Below are 18,930 nucleotides of genomic sequence, written 5' to 3'. Positions count from 1 at the left end.
TCGAATAATTGTGGGTGAGCGAACTATTTCCCACATTTATTCACTTAATTAACATGTGCCGTCAACACAATAACCTCCTCAAACTCCTCAACATCATCATCTTCATCATCTGAATGAACTCGTCTTTATCATCGCCATCATCAACATCACCATCATGTTATTGGATCAAGTTTATCAGCAATATTATTAAAGGTAATGTTCATGATCTTAATAGCTCAAGAAAATAAACTTTATTTTATGTTCTTAAAACAGGAAAATAAACATTATTTTATGCTCTTAATACAGGAAAATAAACATTATTTTATGCTCTTAATACAGGAAAATTAACTTTATTTTATGTTCTTAAAACAGGAAAATAAACTTTATTTTATGCTCTTAATACAGGAAAATAAACTTTATTTTATGCACTTAATACAGGAAAATAAACATTATTTTATGCTCTTAATACAGGAAAATAAACTTTATTTTATGCTCTTAATACAGGAAAATAAACTTTATTTTATGCACTTAATACAGGAAAATAAACATTATTTTATGCTCTTAATACAGGAAAATAAACATGATTTCATGCTCTGAATACAGGAAAATAAACATTATTTTATGCTCTTAATACAGGAAAAGAAACATTATTTTATGCTCTTAAAACATGAAAATAAACTTTATTTTATGCTCTTAATACAGGAAAATAAACTTTTTTATGCTCTTAATACAGGAAAATAAACTTTATTTTCATGCTCCTAATATAGGAAAATAGACTATTTTATGCTCTTAATATAGGAAAATAAACTTTATTTTATGCTCTTAATAACTATTACAGGGTGCTTCAAAAATGTTGGGAGATCTCGCGAGATCTTTGTCGGCGAGTCATGTCTTTTTGAAGCTGTCCACGCTCTCACGCTTTCGAAGTTAAGTAATTGTTCACAATTGAATTTTGTCGAAACTGTATTTTTGTTTCGTTGTGTGAACCTAGAGTGTGCCCCTTGGAAGTTTATCGGTGTTTATCTTTCATAAATTAATCATTTCTGTTTGCAGCGCCACGTGTGAGGCCTTGCAGCCTCAGGCTTCCCCCGTCGAAGTTTGTTCCTTCCTTCGCTGTTTTTGCTAGGTTTTTTGATTTTCCCTTCTCCCCCAAACTTCACCGAACATCTACTCTTTGTCTAACGTTGTAACTCCCCCCCTAACCCCCCCCCCCAAAAAAAAACAAACAAACAAAAAAAAATTTATTTCCCTTTTTCCTCGTGTGCTTTTGTCCCATTGTGTGCCTCTGTCCATGAGCGCTGTCCCGCCCCGCCCCCATTATCCCCTTGCCTTCCACCTTTTGCCTTGTTCAAGTGACTCATGGTTGCCCATCAAGGCCCCCTCTCCCCATTGGTATTTTTGTGAATATAAGATTGTTCTTCACGGTTCTGTTTAAATATGTTTAAACTTTCCCCTGCAGTGTTTTATTCAGTGGTTTATTACAACATGCTGTTTTTCTTCCTATTTAAAAGGCTCCTTTCAATTTCCTCTTCAACTCATTCCATTTCAAAAAAATATTCAATCTCTTATAATTCTTTCTCACAACATGCTCTAAATTCTCATTCATTCCACCCCTCCTCCATCGTTCTTAAACGAATCGCTAACTTGAAAATCACAACAAACTCAATTTGTTATAAATGTTCATCTTTCATTAATCATCCACTTTGGAAACTCCCCCTTGCCCCTCCCCTCGAAATCTCCCCCCTTGCCCCTCCCCTCCAAATCTCCCTCCTTGCCCCTCCCCTCCTAAACTCCCCCATTGCCCCTCCCCTCCTAAACTCCCCCATTGCCCTTCCCCTCCTAAACTCCCTCCTTGCCCCTCCCATTCAAAACTCCCCCCCCAACCCCACCCCTTCAAATCTCGCCCCCCCCAACAATCCCTCCCAAATTCTCCCTCCTCCCACCTCCTTCTCAAAGCTGCCTCCTCCCCACTTCGTCTCCCTTCTACCTCATACCTCCACCTCCCCCAACCTTCTACTTTCCTCTGCCCCCCCCTCAAACAACCCCTCACTGTGCCTCATCCCATCACCATCAAACCTTTCGTCCTCCTCATCCTTCCCTTTCTTGTAACTCTTCTGTAATCTCTGACATACTATCAACTGCTCTTCCTACCTCCCCCTCTCATCCTTCATCTGACCCTACGCCTCCCCTCCCCTGTCCTATATCGATGCTCCCCCTCTCTCCTCATTAATGGTATGCACCTCAAACATCCAGGGCCTTCGCTCAAACCTGATTGATCTCTCCATTCAGGTTGTTCTGACAATCCAGACTTGATCTGCTAAACAGAAACTTTCCTCCTTCAAGATGTCTCTGATTCCTTAATATCTCTTCCTGGTTACTCCCTCCTCTGGTATGATAGACCTGAGCCTCGTCCTGGTGGTGTGGTGGCTCTGTTTATCAAAAACTCTCTTCCTCACTCTCCTTGCACTGCTCTCTCTCCACCCCACCCCCAGGAGTACCTCTGGCTACGGCTTCCTCTCCGCTCCCACCTTTTGTTCATATGTGTTCTGTACCGTCCTCCAAACAGTGATGACTCCATTTACATTTCGCTGTCGGACAACATGGACCAACTTACATCAACTCATCCAAACTCTCTTCCTCATATGTGGCGACTTCAACTCTCATCATGCCAGCTGGCTGGGTGTGGGTTCATCTCTCACCAGCCATGGCACCTCAGCAAAGGACTTCTGCGACTCATTGGGACTGACACAATCTGTCAATTTCCCGACCCGGATCTCAGTCAATGGAGTATCTTCTCTTCTGGACTTGGTTATGACTAACTTCCCTGCAAATGTCTGCTGCTCTTCCTCTGCTCCAATCAGTTCGTCTGATCATGTGATTGTTAAAGTGGACATCTCTCTGGCCATTCTCAGAGAGCCTCCTCAGCGCCGACGAGTTTGGCATTTCACTCAGGCTGACTGGCACGGTCTGCAAGCAGCCATCAATCATCTGGACTGGTCTCCCATCTCTACTGCCTCTGACATCAATTCTTCCTGGGAATTCTTCCAAAGCAAACTGCTCTCTCTCATGCACAGATTTATCCCATCTCGTCTTCAGTTGTCTTTCCCTTCCTCCCGTCCATGGTACACTGAATCTTGTGGTGAGGCAGTTGCCCTGAAACAACTTGCCTTTGCCTCTTGGAAGGCAAATCCAACTGAAGGCAATCTCAGTTCCTTCCACCAAGCTCGGAACAAGTGTGTGTCTACCCTCAGGAGTGCCAGGAAGCACTATCTCTCCACACTCAAGATTGAACTCTCAAACCTGTCTCCTTCCACCAAATCCTGGTGGCGTCTGGTCAAATCCGTTTCTGGTGTTTGTTCCCTCTCCATCCCCTCCCTTACCTCAAAGGGCTACACAGTTGACACCGCACATGACAAAGCCGAATGCCTCAACTCTGTGTTTGCCTCAAAATCTTGTGTCCCAAACCCATCTCTCTCTGTTCCCACCTTTCCCAGTCGAACCCAACTGCTCCTGGAATCTGTGTCCTTCTCTCCTGACAAGGTGGAGAAGTTTTTGTCAAACCTTGACTCTGATTCTGCAACTGGACCAGACGGCATCAGCCCACAGGTCCTAAAATCCTGCTCTGCTGCTCTATCTCACACTCTCTCTGTTCTTTTCAACCTCTCTTTTGCTCAAGTTCATCTGCCAGCATCTTGGAAATCAGCAAACATTATCGCTTTACACAAAAAAGGTGCAAAAACAGATCCTTGCAACTACAGACCAATCAGCCTGCTTCCAATTATCAGCAAAGTCATGGAATCCATCATTGCTTCGGATTTCAAATCCTTCCTCTTCTCCAATGGCTTGATCTCTGATCATCAATTTGGATTCAGACCAGGTCATTCTACTCTGGACATGTTGCTTCTGCTGTCTCAACAATGGATGGAGGTCCTCAATGCCAAACAGGAAATCAGAGCTGTCTCACATGACATATCACGTGCCTTCGATGCGGTCTGGCACCCAGCTCTGCTCACCAAACTCTCCTCCTATGGTATCCATGGAAATCTCCACTCGTGGCTTGCGGACTTCCTCTCTGGTCATAGGCAACGTGTGGCCCCGAATGGATTTCTCTCATCTCCCCTGCCTGTTCTGGCTGGAGTTCCCCAAGGTAGTGTTCTGGGCCCTGTGCTATTTCTGGTCCTCATCAATTATCTCTCCGACTCTCTGGAAAATCCTCTCTATCTCTTTGCTGATGACTCCACTGTCTGCCGCTCCATTCCTCCTCCCTCAGATCGGCAGTTTGCAGCCTCCACACTCTCTGCAGACCTGGACAAAATCACAGACTGGTCAAACAAGTGGAACATGTCTTTCAATCCTGACAAATCTCACACTCTTACAATGTCTCTCCGAAAGGACCGACTGGAAAACCCTCCCATCTACTTTCTCAACAATCCTCTCCAAGAAGTTCTGTCGCTCAAGCTTTTGGGTCTCACTATCTGCCATGATCTTTCTTGGGAAAACCACATTTCCAAGCTGGCCTCCAAAGCCAGTTGCCGACTGGGCATCCTTCGTCATGCGAAGTCCTTCCTTGGCACACCTGAGCTCCTCACCACATACAAGGCTTTCATCCGCAGCTCAATGGAATACTGTTCCCCCCTCTGGGGTGGTGCTCCTGTTTCACGCTGTTGAAACCAAAGCTTTCAGAATCATTGGAATCTCCTGCGATGAAGTTAACTCCGAGGGCCTTTCACTCACTCACCGCAGGCAGGTTGGTGGTCTTTCTGTCTTCTACCGACTCCTCTCCGGCCTTGCTCCCCCAGCTCTCTCTGTGCTCTGTCCCCCCAATATTCCTTCAGGTCTCACAATATCTGCCTGCAACCCTCTTATGGTTAAACTGCCAAAATCTAGGCTCTCTGCTCACCTTCACTCTTTCATTCCCCTTTTCTCCCACCTCTGGAACAAACTCCCCCACTCCCTTCAATCCCACTCCTCCCTCCAGGTCTTTAAAACAGCTGTTCACCACCATCTCTTATCTTCCCCCATCCAAAACCTTGATCTTTTCTACCCCCGCTAATTCACCCCAGATACACTTTTTTTTTTGAAATTCCAACTTCTTTCCTGGAAGTCCTTGCAGTGTTCATATGGTTTATACCTCTCCCACCTCCCTCCAAACCCTCCCCCTCCCACATTTCTCCCGATGTCCCTGCTCTCAAATGTTGTGTTTGTGTCCTTTCCCCTCTCTCCCCATCTTGTCTTCCGCTCCCCTTATTTTTTGTGTTTTATGTGTCGATTTGACTTTTTGTGTGATTAATGTTAGCTCTTTCACGAGCCTCGATCTTGTATACAAAAAAAAAGAAAAAAAGTAGTTGGGAGGGTTGTCCAGACGGTCTGTCAGTTTGTGAACAAAATATCTCAAAAAGTTATGGACGGATTCAGACTAAATTTGGCAGGGATGTGGCGTATGTGACAAGGACGAATGTTTAGATTTTGGTGAAGATCCGGGTTCGTATCCGGCTACGATAATTTTTTCAGTGATTCTTCACCATTGGGAGATAGGGCCAAAAACTATACATAGCAGGATAGTTATGGATTATGGATGGATTGGGACGTTATGGATGGATTGGGACAAAACATGTTGGACAGGTTGTGTGTGTGACAAGGAAGAATCGATTGAATTTTGGTGAAGATCTGGATCCGGATCCAACTCGTAGAATTTTTAAGTGATTCTTCACCATTGAGTGATATGGCCAACCAGGCAGAGGTGTGCTCCCTAATGAGTGCCGTTCTAGTTTCTTGAGGTTTTTCTTTTAATTGTGGGAAAAAAAGTTTTAATCAAGAGTTGCATGAAGTTTCAATTTTCATGGGGTGAGTTTTATTTCATTTCAGGCTGCGAAAACAAAACATCCTAATAATGATACTTATTGTATTATATAAACAGCTTCATTGTACCAACTTCCCACAGCAAATCTTGAAGTCAAATCATGATGTTAAAGTATGGAACGTGAAGGCCACGGCCTTGCTGTAACTCTTCTGTAATGGTTTGCAGTGTTGTTATGAAAGAACACAACCCTTGCCTAAGAGGTCACTACAAGCAAGCTCATATTTACATGCTCACGTGGCACTGATTAATAATAATAAAAAAAGTAAAGCATTCTGTGTGGGTGAGGCTTTGCTATCAAGTTCCCAGAGAATCATGCAATTCCTTTGAACCACTACTACATCAAAGCCAAAAAGTTTTCCCACTCTATTTAAACCGAACCTATTTCCACATGAAATTCGTGTTTATATGGCTGAGGAACATACATGTCTATGACATGTGTTGGGGTTTGGGGGGGGGGGGGAATGAATGTCTGCGAGTTTCTACAGATCCAGTGGATTCAAAAGCCTTTAAAACACATCTTAAATGAGACATTCATGATCTCTGCCTTGCAGTTCTGTGGGAAAACAAATCAAATCATTGGGTTACTCGAGCGATATTTATCTCCTCCTGACCTTAACAATTCCCACAAAGAATAAACACAAAGTTTTATTTTAAATCAAAACAATAAGCCTTTTTTGTTTTGCACATTATATTGTTACAAAAATTACTTTGGAGTTAATGAGGAGTTAATTATTCATCTCTGTTGTGAAATCAAACTCAGACCTCTCGCAAGAAATGAAGTTTTATTGAACTATTTATCATACCATTCCTACAACACAAGAATACAGATTATTAGTTCCATAAAAAGGCAATCAAGGCATACATCTCTTTCTAGTTCCTTGCAAGCAAGCAATTACGCACCTGTTTATCTCGGTAGTCTACGGCTCTAGGATACAGTATGCCAACCGACCGCCCACCGAATGGACACACTTTATTTTAGCTCCCTCAAGGTCGTCCCTTCGCTCAAATCGTCGCTTCACTCAGATCGAGACATTACAACATTGTTCACCACAATCTCATAATGGATTAGTTAGCATAGTTAGCCCAGGTATTTGGTAATCCCAGTTAGCAATGACTAGGTAGGATCGGATGTCTAGGAAACTGCTTGTCACATTGGCCCTCTCTGTCTCTTTTCCCTATGATTTTTGATTAGCATATAATTAATTATTCCTACATTGTCCTTGATCACCTCTGTCACATGTTCTGTCCCACCCTCCCACCCCTACACACACACACACACACACATACACACATGTCCATATGTGATGGGGCATCACACCACAGGAGTGCATGCATGAACCTTGTGCAGCGGAGGGAAGCCTCACCCCGGAGAGTCAGGGGGACGTGTCCATAAAAAAACAGCCATACTCAGACATGCAAACAGCAGTGAAGAGGCATGAGCTGAGGGTCATGAACTACTGTCTGCTGAGATGTTGTGGCCGTCAGCTGTTGTCTTCCTAGCAAATGATTGAGGGAAGTTCTAGAATCAGGAGGAGTAATGGTGAGCCAGTGCACGGCCACACATGGATGCCGGATTGAGTCGGCGCCCAGAGCATTCCGCACCAATGCAGTCGAGACAAGTGAATTGTCTGTGAAATTTGAGCCACAGGATCACCCTCCAGCGTAACCAAAATTCCCCTTAAAACCAAACATGCACGCTGAAACCACCATACGGCCAAATTACATAATCTCATCCACACTGCACATTAGAGCCGCCACATGTGCAGAACGCTTCTACTTACCATCTTGGGAGTTCATCTCCAGCAGACACGCATCACCCGTTAGGGGGATTGAGTCTGTTACAATAATCCACCAAGCATACAACATTTGAATAGATTTAATAAATCTGACTTCATCATTGTCTCTCATTTTGATAAAATTTAAAAAATCGCACCTGTGTCCAAAGGAAGCGGTTCAGTTTGGCATTTTATTATGAAATAGGCAAAACATAGAAACAAATCAAACCCTTTAAAATGACCATTTTAAACCCTTTAGATTTTAGAACCCCATATAAATACCCTTTAGAAACCCCAATCATTAAACTTTAGAACCCATTATAATTGAACAGGGTGGGCTAGAAAGGTTCTTCTTCATTTTTGACAGACGGATGGGCAGATGGAAGGAAGGACATAGCCAAATATTGAAGTGGCTTCACCGCTTAAAAGAAATAGCCAATGCACCACCACCACCACCGTTTTTACTCGCTTCGCTGACGGAAATACCAAACTTTTCTGCGATGGCTAATCTATGGGGCAAGTACAAAAAAAGGATTTCTGGGAGATTCTGCCCTCTGTGCGGGGATAACCAGCATTGCAAGTTTGCATTTGCAGTTTCGACATGTGTGCCCGTGTACCCATAAAAAATTGCATCACAAACCTTCCCGGGATTTCCCTAACTCCACAATAGTTGGATTTATTGGAACCCGTTAATCCGTTCTCAAGTTATAACACGACAAACAAACCAGACAGACATGCACGGCTCCTTTTATAATATGATGTGATGTCGAGTCTCTTCGGGCAATGATGGCATAGCCTTTCTACAGCTGGTACATACGGGTAAGTGTGTGGTACAGACGGGGCGGTGGGGAGTGGGGGGGGGGGGCGCCACTCCTCTCCATCTCTCTGCTAGCCTTTGGGGAATTCACCCTCTTCCGCCCGTGCTGTTGGAGTCGACTGGACTCTCATCCACCAGATGTGCAGAGCCATCTGCCATTTAAACCACATGGCTGCGGACCATTACCCTGGTAAGGGGCGCTGACAGGTACTACACCTTGCCCACAGGTGACCTGGGGTTATGCAAGGCAGGGGATCCATCTCCCTGAAGTATAAGAAGACACCCGCATACCCAGAACCCGCATACAGTCTGGTATCTCAGCTTGCTCTCCAAACTGTCTGCCTATGGCATCAGAAGACACCCGCATACTCATAATATGGATGCTTGCCAATTGATTTTATTCCTGAAGTTTGGACAATACATCACCCACGTTATGGACCTTGACAAGTTTGTATCCATTTGTTGATTCTCCCTTTTTTAGGTCCTCTTGTCTCGATTCTCGAAGAGATAACCTTATAAAATGAGTTGTGATATCCTGATGTCGGTCCATCCGTTTGTCCGTCTGTTAACTTTTTGCTATTTTTGCTACTCACCCCTTATCACTGGCTGATTGTTCTGAAACTTGACACATGAATACAAGATCGTATCCCACACAACAGCACAGTCTTCAATTTTTTGATTTCGGATCATGGGGGCTCCAGGGGTGGTTACCCCCCAAACGTCAGATCTTTACTCATCCTGTATTTACCAACCAATTGCTCTGAAACCCGATACAGCCCGTCTACTCGATGGCCCGCATAATCGCTCAGGCTTCAATTGTTCGATTTCAGATCAGGGGGGCTCCCAGGTGGAGTTAACCCCTGAAACATTGGATCCCTACTCGTCCCTTATTTACGAAAGGATTACTTTGAAACCTGATACAGCCCTTATAATTGATGGTCTGCCAGATTGCCCTGTCTTGGATTTTCAGATTTCGGATCATGGTGGAACTCTTCATAACTCATCCTCTTCCTGTGGTTAAGTGGTTAAAATCATGCAGATCGAGGATTATTGATTCGATGTTGTGCTGTCACCACATGATGAAATATGTATATTTTTAAGTTCCCGGGTTGCAGAGCCACATTTGGCAAAATGTCACCTATTTGGCAGCATCATCAACAATGAATTTATTATTTTTTGATATTATCAAGAACACTTAAGCTATGAAACCAGAGTGTTGAAGAAAAGGTGTACAACATGGTACAAAACAGTCTCTTCTTCATGAATTACTCTTTCTGAGAAGCAACCAACAACTTCCTTGGCTTCCTTTGGCATGTTGCTTTATGAGGGGTGAACCACGCGAAGCACAGTGCGGGCAATACAAGGAGACATGCAGTACAAGGAACTTTGGCACAGGAGGAGGTCATTTGGCTCACCAACCTCAGAGACCAGCAGCCATCCATACCAAAGCTACCTCCACGTTCTGACAATGTCCTCCCTGTACACCTCTAACTCCAATCTAATTCCAAACAGGACAGTTTTACGATGGACGATTGAAGAACACAGAGTACTCGTTCACGCCCGACTGCTTTCCTCCGTGCTTGGCCACCAGACATTTTCTTTCCCTGATGTTTTCTGGCTTCCGACAAATTCTGGCTATCCGAAGTTTGACAAAGATAAACGGTTTTTGTATTTCCCTCCAATGGTCAGGGAATACGACGTTAATGAAGGGACACTGCGGCCATTATTCTTGGAGTATTTCATCAATTTACTCCGGATTAAAAATGAATATGAATCTCATGCTCTATTCATGATATATAGAAACATCTCTCATAATGTCCCATCAATGCAACTTTAGAGATCGAATCGGGATGAAGGAATAAATTGGTCTTCACAAGTAACCTGTGGCCATGATAGTGTTTCACGTGTTTAAAAGAGGCTTCTGCGAAGATAATTCAAAAAACATAACAAGTTCTAACATGACAATAAAACTTCAAAACAACTTTCAAAATCACAAACTGATGAAACACTTGCAACATGTCTTTTTATCCTGACAGATTCCACACTCTCCCTCTCTCTCCCTCTCCCTCACTCTCTCCTCCCTCTCTCCCTCTCTCTCTCGCCCCCTGCAGGCCGTTTGTGTCGGGTGTAGCGTCATGGCGGCTGTGAGCAACTGCTCTGTGTCGTGGTGAGTCCTTTGTGCGATTTTCTCCTCACCTGCCCTCCCCTCCCTCTCCTTTTCCATCCTGTGTACTTTGGCATTTTGTTTTCATCCTTTCTATACCTTTGTCTTAGAGAGAGAGAGAGAGAGAGAGAGAGAGAGAGAGAGAGAGAGAGAGAGAGAGAGAGAAAGAGAAAGAGAAAGAGAAAGAGAAAGAGAAAGAGAAGAGAGAAAGAGAAAGAGAAAGAGAAAGAGAAAGAGAAAGAATTGAGAGCGGACCCATTTTGGGTGCGGCCTACCGGCTTCGACGACGCTTTGTAAGCCTTTTTGTGTTTATAATGCACGTTTATTATTTATTCTAGTTTGATTTATTTCGGTTTGGTACCTACTTGTCGGACAAGTGGGGGGTGTTAATTCGCTGGGATGGCGAATACACGCTCTCGGTTCGAGGCATTCGACAACTTAACAAGGAAGCATGCATTTGTGTGTGTTCCACCCGAAGGAACTTCCACCGAGGACATTGTTTTGTCGGTGGGGAAAATAATCGGTTGTGAGAATGTACGAGCAGCGTCGAGAATGAATCAAAAAGTTGTTGTATTTGTGTCCGATGAAAAATTCGTTCACGATGTTGTTAGTGCGGGATTAACCACAGAGACAGGTCTCTTTGTCTTGGCGTCGCCTATGGACACTCCGTCGATGAGAGTCGTCATATCTAGTGCACCCCCATTTATAACCTGCGATCAGCTGATGTCCGTTTTGTCCCGATACGGAACAGTGGTGTCGAAAATCACAATGATTCCGCTCCGGTCTCAGGATGAACGTGTTAAACACGTGATGAGCTTTAGACGGCAGGTGTATATGGTGCTTCCGGATCGAGGCGATGACACGGGGTTAAACATCACGTTTAAGGTAAAGGTGAACAACCATGAGTACCAGATGTATGCGTCATCGGCCTCATTAACATGTTTTCATTGCGGAGCTTTTGGCCATGTGAAAAGGTTTTGTTCGAAGGTATCGTGTGTAAGGTGCGGTGAAGCAGGTCATAGTGATGCTGATTGTCAAAGAGATAACACCCCGGTCTCTAACGTACGAAACAAGGTAAATCGAAATACCCGAACGGTTCCTACCGCCGCTCCCTCGCACACGAGGAATGAATGAATGAATGAATGATCGTTTTAAGGCCATTTTTCCCCACTAGAGTGGGGGTTAGCCTTGCGGGCCCCATGACAATCATGGTTCCCTGTTTGAGTCAATGTTTTTATGGCCGGATGCGCTTCCTGACGCCAACCGTTGGTCACGCTCTTCGATGCGCAGGGATACCGTGTACCTATTCTAAATTGGGGTACACACCGTTATCATTCATCCCAGCAAGCTGGTACTCAATTTGCCGACCTCGTTAGGATGACAGGCTGAGTCAACCCCCCTGGCGTTAATTCAGCGATCGACCGGGATTCGAACCCAGGATCCTAGGATCCCAAGCCGGCACCCTAACCGCCAAGCCAACACCAGGCTCCTGTTCGTGTTGGTGAAAACGACAACACCGCTGATTCGGTAAATAATGAAATAATCCCGGATAACCCACCTGTTGTGGCAGATGCTACGTGCAGTAAGGAGATGGAAGAAGATCCCATTGTGGTGACAAAAAAAACCAAGAGCACCTGGTGCTTGTAACTCCAACATTACTTTGAAAAAGGTAGTGTTGGATAAAGACAGTGTGGGTGAAGACGCCCTGAAACGTCTTTCTCAGATGTCCACAAGCTGTATTGACACCAGGGAGAAGGAACCTGAATTAATTAATTCTGAAACATTATCGGGCAGCACCGAAAACTTGGGAGAAAAAGTAGATGACGAGACTAAAGATGATGTTGAGCTCATTAGTGAGCCACCACCTTCACTACCTGCTGAGACCGAGCGGAATGGGAATGTTTCAGCCCCAAGCTCCTCTTTACCAATGCAAGATCTAAATCATGACACTGGTTCGTCAACTGAGCCAGTGAACATCTCCCTCCAGGAGTGTGAAGCCGAGGTTTCAGCTCCTGTTGAATGTCCCGGGTACCAGAGTGAAGATGACTCTACCATAGAACATTCCAGCAAATCTTCGGACTTGGCTGGAATCAAAATGGGGACGGCGCAGACTGATATATGTGACCCGGGCGGAGCTGTTTCTGATCTGTCAGAATCAGATGAAGTTGAGATGACTGAGTTGTCTCAATTTCATCGTATCAGTCATCCATAGCCCCTCAACTTATTATTTATTTTCTAAATGACACCTACCGACAGCGAAATGTGATTGTAAAAGATCATTTTCCTGATTTAATTTCAATCATCCAGCCTGCAAAGGACATAATTAGGAGGCCGGATGAATTTCATTTAACAAGGTCGCTGTTTCATCGGCTTAGAAAGGCTGTTACAAAAGCAGGGAGCGAGATTTCCCAACAACCGCTCAAGCCTTTTAATAATCCATGAAAAAAATCACCTTTGAAACCATAAATATGAACGGCGGAGGTGCAAGCCAAAACCGCCAGGTTCAGGTGAAAAGTTTATTTGAGCGCAAGAAAATTGATGGACTCTTACTCCAGGAAACCCATATAATTCAAAATGTGGAGTACGACTGGTGTCGCCTCTTTAAGGGACAATGTTTTTTTAGTAACATGTCTTCTTCTTCTGCTGGTGTAGCCTTTTTACTCAGACCAGGCCTAGTACCTGAGTCATGCCTCTTCCAGGAGGTGATTAAAGGCCGGTTTATTTCATTGGAACTGGTCATTAATAATTTTCGGTTTACACTATTCAACGTTTATGCACCAAGTGAGAGTGTGGAACGAAGAGCTTTCTTTTCATCTTTGATTCGACACATGCAGTCGATAGATCTCAATAATTGTATTTGCATGGGGGGTGACTTTAATTGCACCTTTAAACCCAGTATAGACCGAAATACAGCAGAACCTCATCCCGAAGGTAGTACTGATTTGTTAAATTATTTTTCGGCAGTGGGTGTGCTCGATGCATGGAGGCTACATTACCCCCAACAAATCTGAGTATACTTGGGGACGATGTGCCAATGGGAGAATGACCTTCGCTAGACTTGACAGTTGGTACATAAACTCACAGTTCAGGAATGCGGTTATCTCTCCAAATAATTTTCCATCTTTGTTTTCTGATCATCATTTAGTTACCATGGGCCTCTTTTTCCCTCAACCCTTATGCAAAAGTGCATACTGGAAATTCAATACCAGTCTTCTCGAAGATGCTTTGTTTAAAGACGCCTTCCGTGCTTTTTGGGTCATCCAACTTTCAAAAAGCCCTCTTTCTCTTCTTTAGCATTATGGTGGGATAACACAAAAGCTCAGATTAGAGTGTTTTGTCAGCAGTTTGTTTCAAATGAAACCGACGTAAAAAATATAACAATGGCTTGTTTAGAAGCTGATATTATACGGTTAGAGTGTAAACTGGCTAAAGATAATATCAGAAGAGACCACAGGTTATTGGTTGAAAAGAAGGCTCAACTGAGAGAGCTGATTCAGGAGAAAGCAGCAGGCCTGTTAATCAGATTAAGAATAAACAATTTAAAGGTATTAGACACCCCTAGTAAATCTTTCTTCCAAATGGATTTTGTAAATAAGTCACCCAAAACCCTTTTCTCTGTACAAGACTTTAGGGGAAACATGGTTGCCAACCCTGGAGATGTAAGGTTGTGCATTAGAGAGTTTTTTTCAAAAGTTTATGCAAAACAAAATGTTTGTGAGCAAACCATGAAATTTTTAACTTCTCACCTTTCACCCCGAACTGAGCCTCAGTGCCTGGGCCTGGATTCAACAATTACTTTGCCTGAGCTAACGCAGGCCCTAAGTGAAATGGACTCGGGGAAAGCTCCTGGGATTGACGGCCTACCGGCAGAATTTTTCCTGGCTTTTTGGGACCTTTTGGGCCCTGAATTATTGAATGTCCTGGAATCATCCTTGATGCTTGGAGAACTCCCACTAAGCTTCAGAAGAGCAGTGGTGTCGCTGATTCCAAAGACTGGAGATCTACGACAGATAAAGAATTGGCGGCCGGACTCGTTATTATGTACGGACTACAAAATATTGTCAAGAGTGTTGGCCAGTCGGTTGAAGACGGTAATCGGTGATCTAGTCCACCATGATCAGAATTGCTGCATCCCAAACAGATCTATTTATGATAATATTTTTTTGATCAGAGATTTAATGGAATGTGATTGCTTGGAAAAAGATTTTGGGATAATATTCCTTGATTTGGAAAGGGCTTTTGATCGTGTTGATCATGTTTTTTTGTATGGTGTGCTAGAAGCACGTGGCTTTGGTGTCAATTTTAGGGCCTACGTGACTTTGTTGTACAACAATATATTTAGTTTATTTAAAATAAATAACGAACTCAGCTCTCCGGTACAGGTTCAAAGAGGGGTGAGACAAGGATGCCCGGTTTCTGGGTTATTATTTTCCTTGGTAATGGAATCACTCCTAATTTTATTTAGGAAAAATATTTCAGGAGTGACTGTATCCCCTGGGAGTCCTTCAGTAGTTGTATCGGCTTATGCAGATGATGTCTGTGTGGTTGTTAGGAAGGAGAGTGATATCCCAGCACTTGTTGAATGTTTAAATCTTTTTTGCCTCACTTCTTCTTTGAAGTGTAACTGGGACAAGAGTAAGGCCTTATGGATTCCCTGTCTCAAGAACATTCCACCTGGAAGAGTGCTGGTTCCACCTGTGCATCTACCAACAAAGTTAAAATGGGTGGAAGACGGAGTCAAATACCTTGGGGTTTTCCTGGGATCTCCACATTATGTCCTCAAAAATTGGGAAGGGATTGTTGAGCATGTCAAAAAAAGACTGGGACTGTGGAAACGAGCTCTGCCCCACCTTTCCTACAAAGGCAGGGTTCTAGTGGTTAATAATTTGGTGGCTTCTTCCCTGTGGCATTGGTTTATCTGCCTTCAGCCTCCAGAGGCACTACTAAAGGCAGTGCAGAGGCTACTGATGGATTTTTTTTGGAGTTGTCACCATTGGTTACTATCAAATGTCATATGTAGCCCCTTGTCTGAAGGTGGCCAGGGACTGATCGACATAAAAAGTCGTATCATGGCTTTTCGGCTGTGTACCATACAGCAGTTGCTGTACAAGGAACGACTGCCAAGCCGACTTCTGGCCTATCACGTGCTGCGAAAAGCAAGCGGGCTTGGATACGGCCTTGAACTTTTCTTCGTGCAACTCCAACATGTTGACACATCTCATCTACCATCATTCTATCAGAGCCTTCTGAATGCCTGGCAAAGCCTTTCGACTAGTCGCCAGCAAGAAACCTATGCTACAAACACGTTTGTGGAAGAACCCCTTTTTTACAACCCGCTTTTTCCTGCAACTCCAAGAAGCCGAGACTTTTATCAACACTTTATACAGCAGGCATAATCAAAGTGTTGGACCTCCGCCATGATTCTGGTTGGGGGTGGAAGTCGGTGCAAGAGATAGCTGATATGACTGGAATATGGTCAAATAGAATAATCGGAAGAGTCCTAAAGGAAATAGTAAAGAAAAGCTTCCAACTTGGACTAAGATGGACCCAGGAAGTTTTGGTGACATCAAATGACTGGCAATTTCCTGGTTTATTGGTACAGCCTAGTCACGGAGACTTGCCCCAAATTAGTGAGGGACAAAACATTTTTCAGAAATGCAGTAGTAAAGACCTGTATCGGTTATGCACTGCAGTTCTGCTTGGGAACTCACCGTTAAATGGAGTGGCCAGGTGGAAAGGGCTAATGCCGGAAGGACTCCCATCTGAGCCTGCATGGGAATCAATATACAGTAAGCTGGTAAGCAAAAGGACAGGTGATCTCCAGTGGCGAATGATACACTGGATCATTCCGTCTAATAAATTAGTGAGTCATTTTGCGCCCACATCTACGTGTTGCCCGTTCTGTGTTTACACAGAGGATGTGTTCCATGCATACGTTGATTGTGCAAGGCTTGTGCCTTTATTTCAATGGCTGAATTACATGGCTGGAAAAATGAAGATCACTTTTTCTCTGCGATCATTTATTTTTGGTTTCAATGATATGAAAGAACATGTACATATGTTGTTTTGTTTTTAGTTGCCACGGCGAAAATGGCAATTTATTTATCGAGGAAGGAAAAACTGAAAGGAAAGCCGATTGGGCAATGTGATGTCTTGTTCTTTTTTAATGCCTTGATATCTGCAAGATGCAAACTTGAATTTTGTGTTTCTGAAAGAAAGAAATGTATTGATGAGTTTATGAACATTTGGTGTTTTGATGGGATCTGCATGGTGCAGGAGAATGAATTAATGATATATTTGTAGGTTTGTTTGGATTGAATCAGTGTGTGGTCAGTTTTCTCTGTTGTTGTTTTTCTTTTCTAGTTCATTGTACTGTTTTGAATTCCTTTCCTTGCCTGTCATTATCTTTTTTTTTCTTTTCTGTGTTTTTTATTATTGTGCCTGTATTGAATAGTATCTTCACCGACTGGCTTGTATTTTTATATTTCTGTAATAAAAAGTCTAAAAAGTCTCTCTCTCTCTCTCTCTCTCTCTCTCTCTCTCTCTCTCTCCCCCCTCTCTCTCTTTTCTCTCCTCGCTCTCTCTTTTCTCTCCTCTCTCTCTTTTCTCTCTTCTCTCTCTTTTCTCTCTTCTCCCTCCCTCCCTCTTCTCCCTCCCTCCCTCTCCTCTCCCTCTCTCTCCTCTCTCTCCCTCTCTCCCTCTCTCTGTATATATCTCTCTCTCTATCTCTTCTCTCTCTTCTCTTCTCTCTCTTTCTCTCTCTTTCTCTCTCTTTCTCTCTCTTTCTCTCTCGTTCTGTCTCGTGCTCTCTCGTTCTCTCTCTTTCTCTCTCGTTCTCTCTCGTTCTCTCTCTTTCTCTCTCTTTCTCTCTCTTTGTCTCTTTCTCTCTCTTTCCTCTCTTTCTCTCTCTTTTCTCTCTTTCTCCCTCTTTCTCTCTCTTTCTCCCTCTTTCTCTCTCTTTCTCTCTTTTTCTATCTTGCACTCTTTTTCTCTCTCGCTCTCTTTTTCTCTCTCTTTCTCTCTCTTTCTCTCTCTTTCTCTCTCTTTCTCTCTCTTTCTCTCTCTTTCTCTCTCTTTCCCTCTCTCTTTCTCTCTTTTTCTCTCCTCGCTCTCTTTTTCTCTCTCTTTCTCTCTCTGACTCTCTCTTTCTCTCTCTTTCTCTTTCTTTTTCTTTCTCTCTCTCTTTCTCCCTCTCTTTCTCTTTCTTTCTCTCTCTTTCTCTCTCTCTTTCTCTTTCTTTCTCTCTCTTTCTCTCTCTTTCTCTCTCTTCTCTCTCTTTCTCTTTCTTTCTCTTTCTTTCTCTCTCTTTCTCTCTCTTTCTCTCTCTTTCTCCTCTCTTTCTCTCTCTTTCTCTCTCTTTCTCTCTTTCTCACTTTCTCTCTTTCGCTCTTTTTTCTCTCTTTCTCTCTCTTTCTCTCTCCCGATAAACCACCCACCTTCTACGCCAACAACCCTCGCTGCTGTTGGTGTTTCTCCTCTCTTTTGTTGGTGTTTCTCCTCTCTGCTGTTGGTGTTTCTCCTCTCTGCTGTTGGTGTTTCTCCTCTCTGCTGTTGGTGTTTCCCCTCTCTCTGCTGTTGGTGTTGCCCCTCTCTCTGCTGTTGATGTTTCCCCCCCCACCCCTCTCTCTCTGCTGTTGGTGTTCCCCCCCTCTCTCTCTGCTGTTGGTGTTCCCCCCCTCTCTCTCTCTCTCTCTCTCTGCTGTTGGTGTTTCCCCCCTCTCTCTCTGCTGTTGGTGTTTCCCCTCTCTCTCTCTCTGCTGTTGGTGTTTCCCCTCTCCCTCTCTCTCTCTGTTGTTGGTGTTTTCCCCCTCACTCTCTGCTGTTGGTGTTTTCCCCTCTCTCTCTGCTGTTGGTGTTTTCCACTCTCTCTCTCTGCTGTTGGTGTTTTCCCCTCTCTCTCTCTGCTGTTGGTGTTTTCCCTCTCTCTCTCTGCTGTTGGGTGTTTTCCCCTCACTCTCTGCTGTTGGTGTTTTCCCCTCTCTCTCTCTGCTGTTGGTCTTTTCCCCCCTCACTCTCTGCTGTTGGTGTTTTCCCCCTCTCTCTCTGCTGTTGGTCTTTCCCCTCACTCTCTGCTGTTGGTGTTTTCCCCTCTCTCTCTGCTGTTGTCTTTTCCCCCTCACTCTCTGCTGTTGGTGTTTTCCCCTCCTCACTTCTCTGCTGTTGGTGTTTTTCCCCTCACTCTCTTCTGTTGGTGTTTTCCCCCTCTCTCGCTCTGCTGTTGGTCTTTTCCCCTCACTCTCTGCTGTTGGTCTTTTCCCCTCACTCTCTGCTGTTGGTGTTTTCCCCCTCTCTCTCTGCTGTTGGTGTTTTCGTCTCTCCTCTCCTCTCCTCTCCT

At 44.0% G+C, this 18,930-nt stretch overlaps 1 protein-coding gene across 4 annotated transcripts in view; it reads left to right on the top strand.

The window, feature by feature from the left end:
* Nucleotides 1–18,930, top strand: part of LOC137430407 (membrane metallo-endopeptidase-like 1) — a 159,941-nt gene that overhangs the window by 84,103 nt on the left and 56,908 nt on the right. The gene's annotated exons all lie outside the window — the stretch shown is intronic.

This window comes from Myxine glutinosa, chromosome 6 (genome assembly GCF_964187855.1).
Source record: "Myxine glutinosa chromosome 6, kmMyxGlut1.1, whole genome shotgun sequence".
Classification (NCBI taxonomy): Eukaryota; Metazoa; Chordata; class Myxini; order Myxiniformes; family Myxinidae; genus Myxine; species Myxine glutinosa.
Note: the sequence above shows the minus strand (reverse complement) of the source record. Positions and strands in the feature narration are given on the sequence as shown.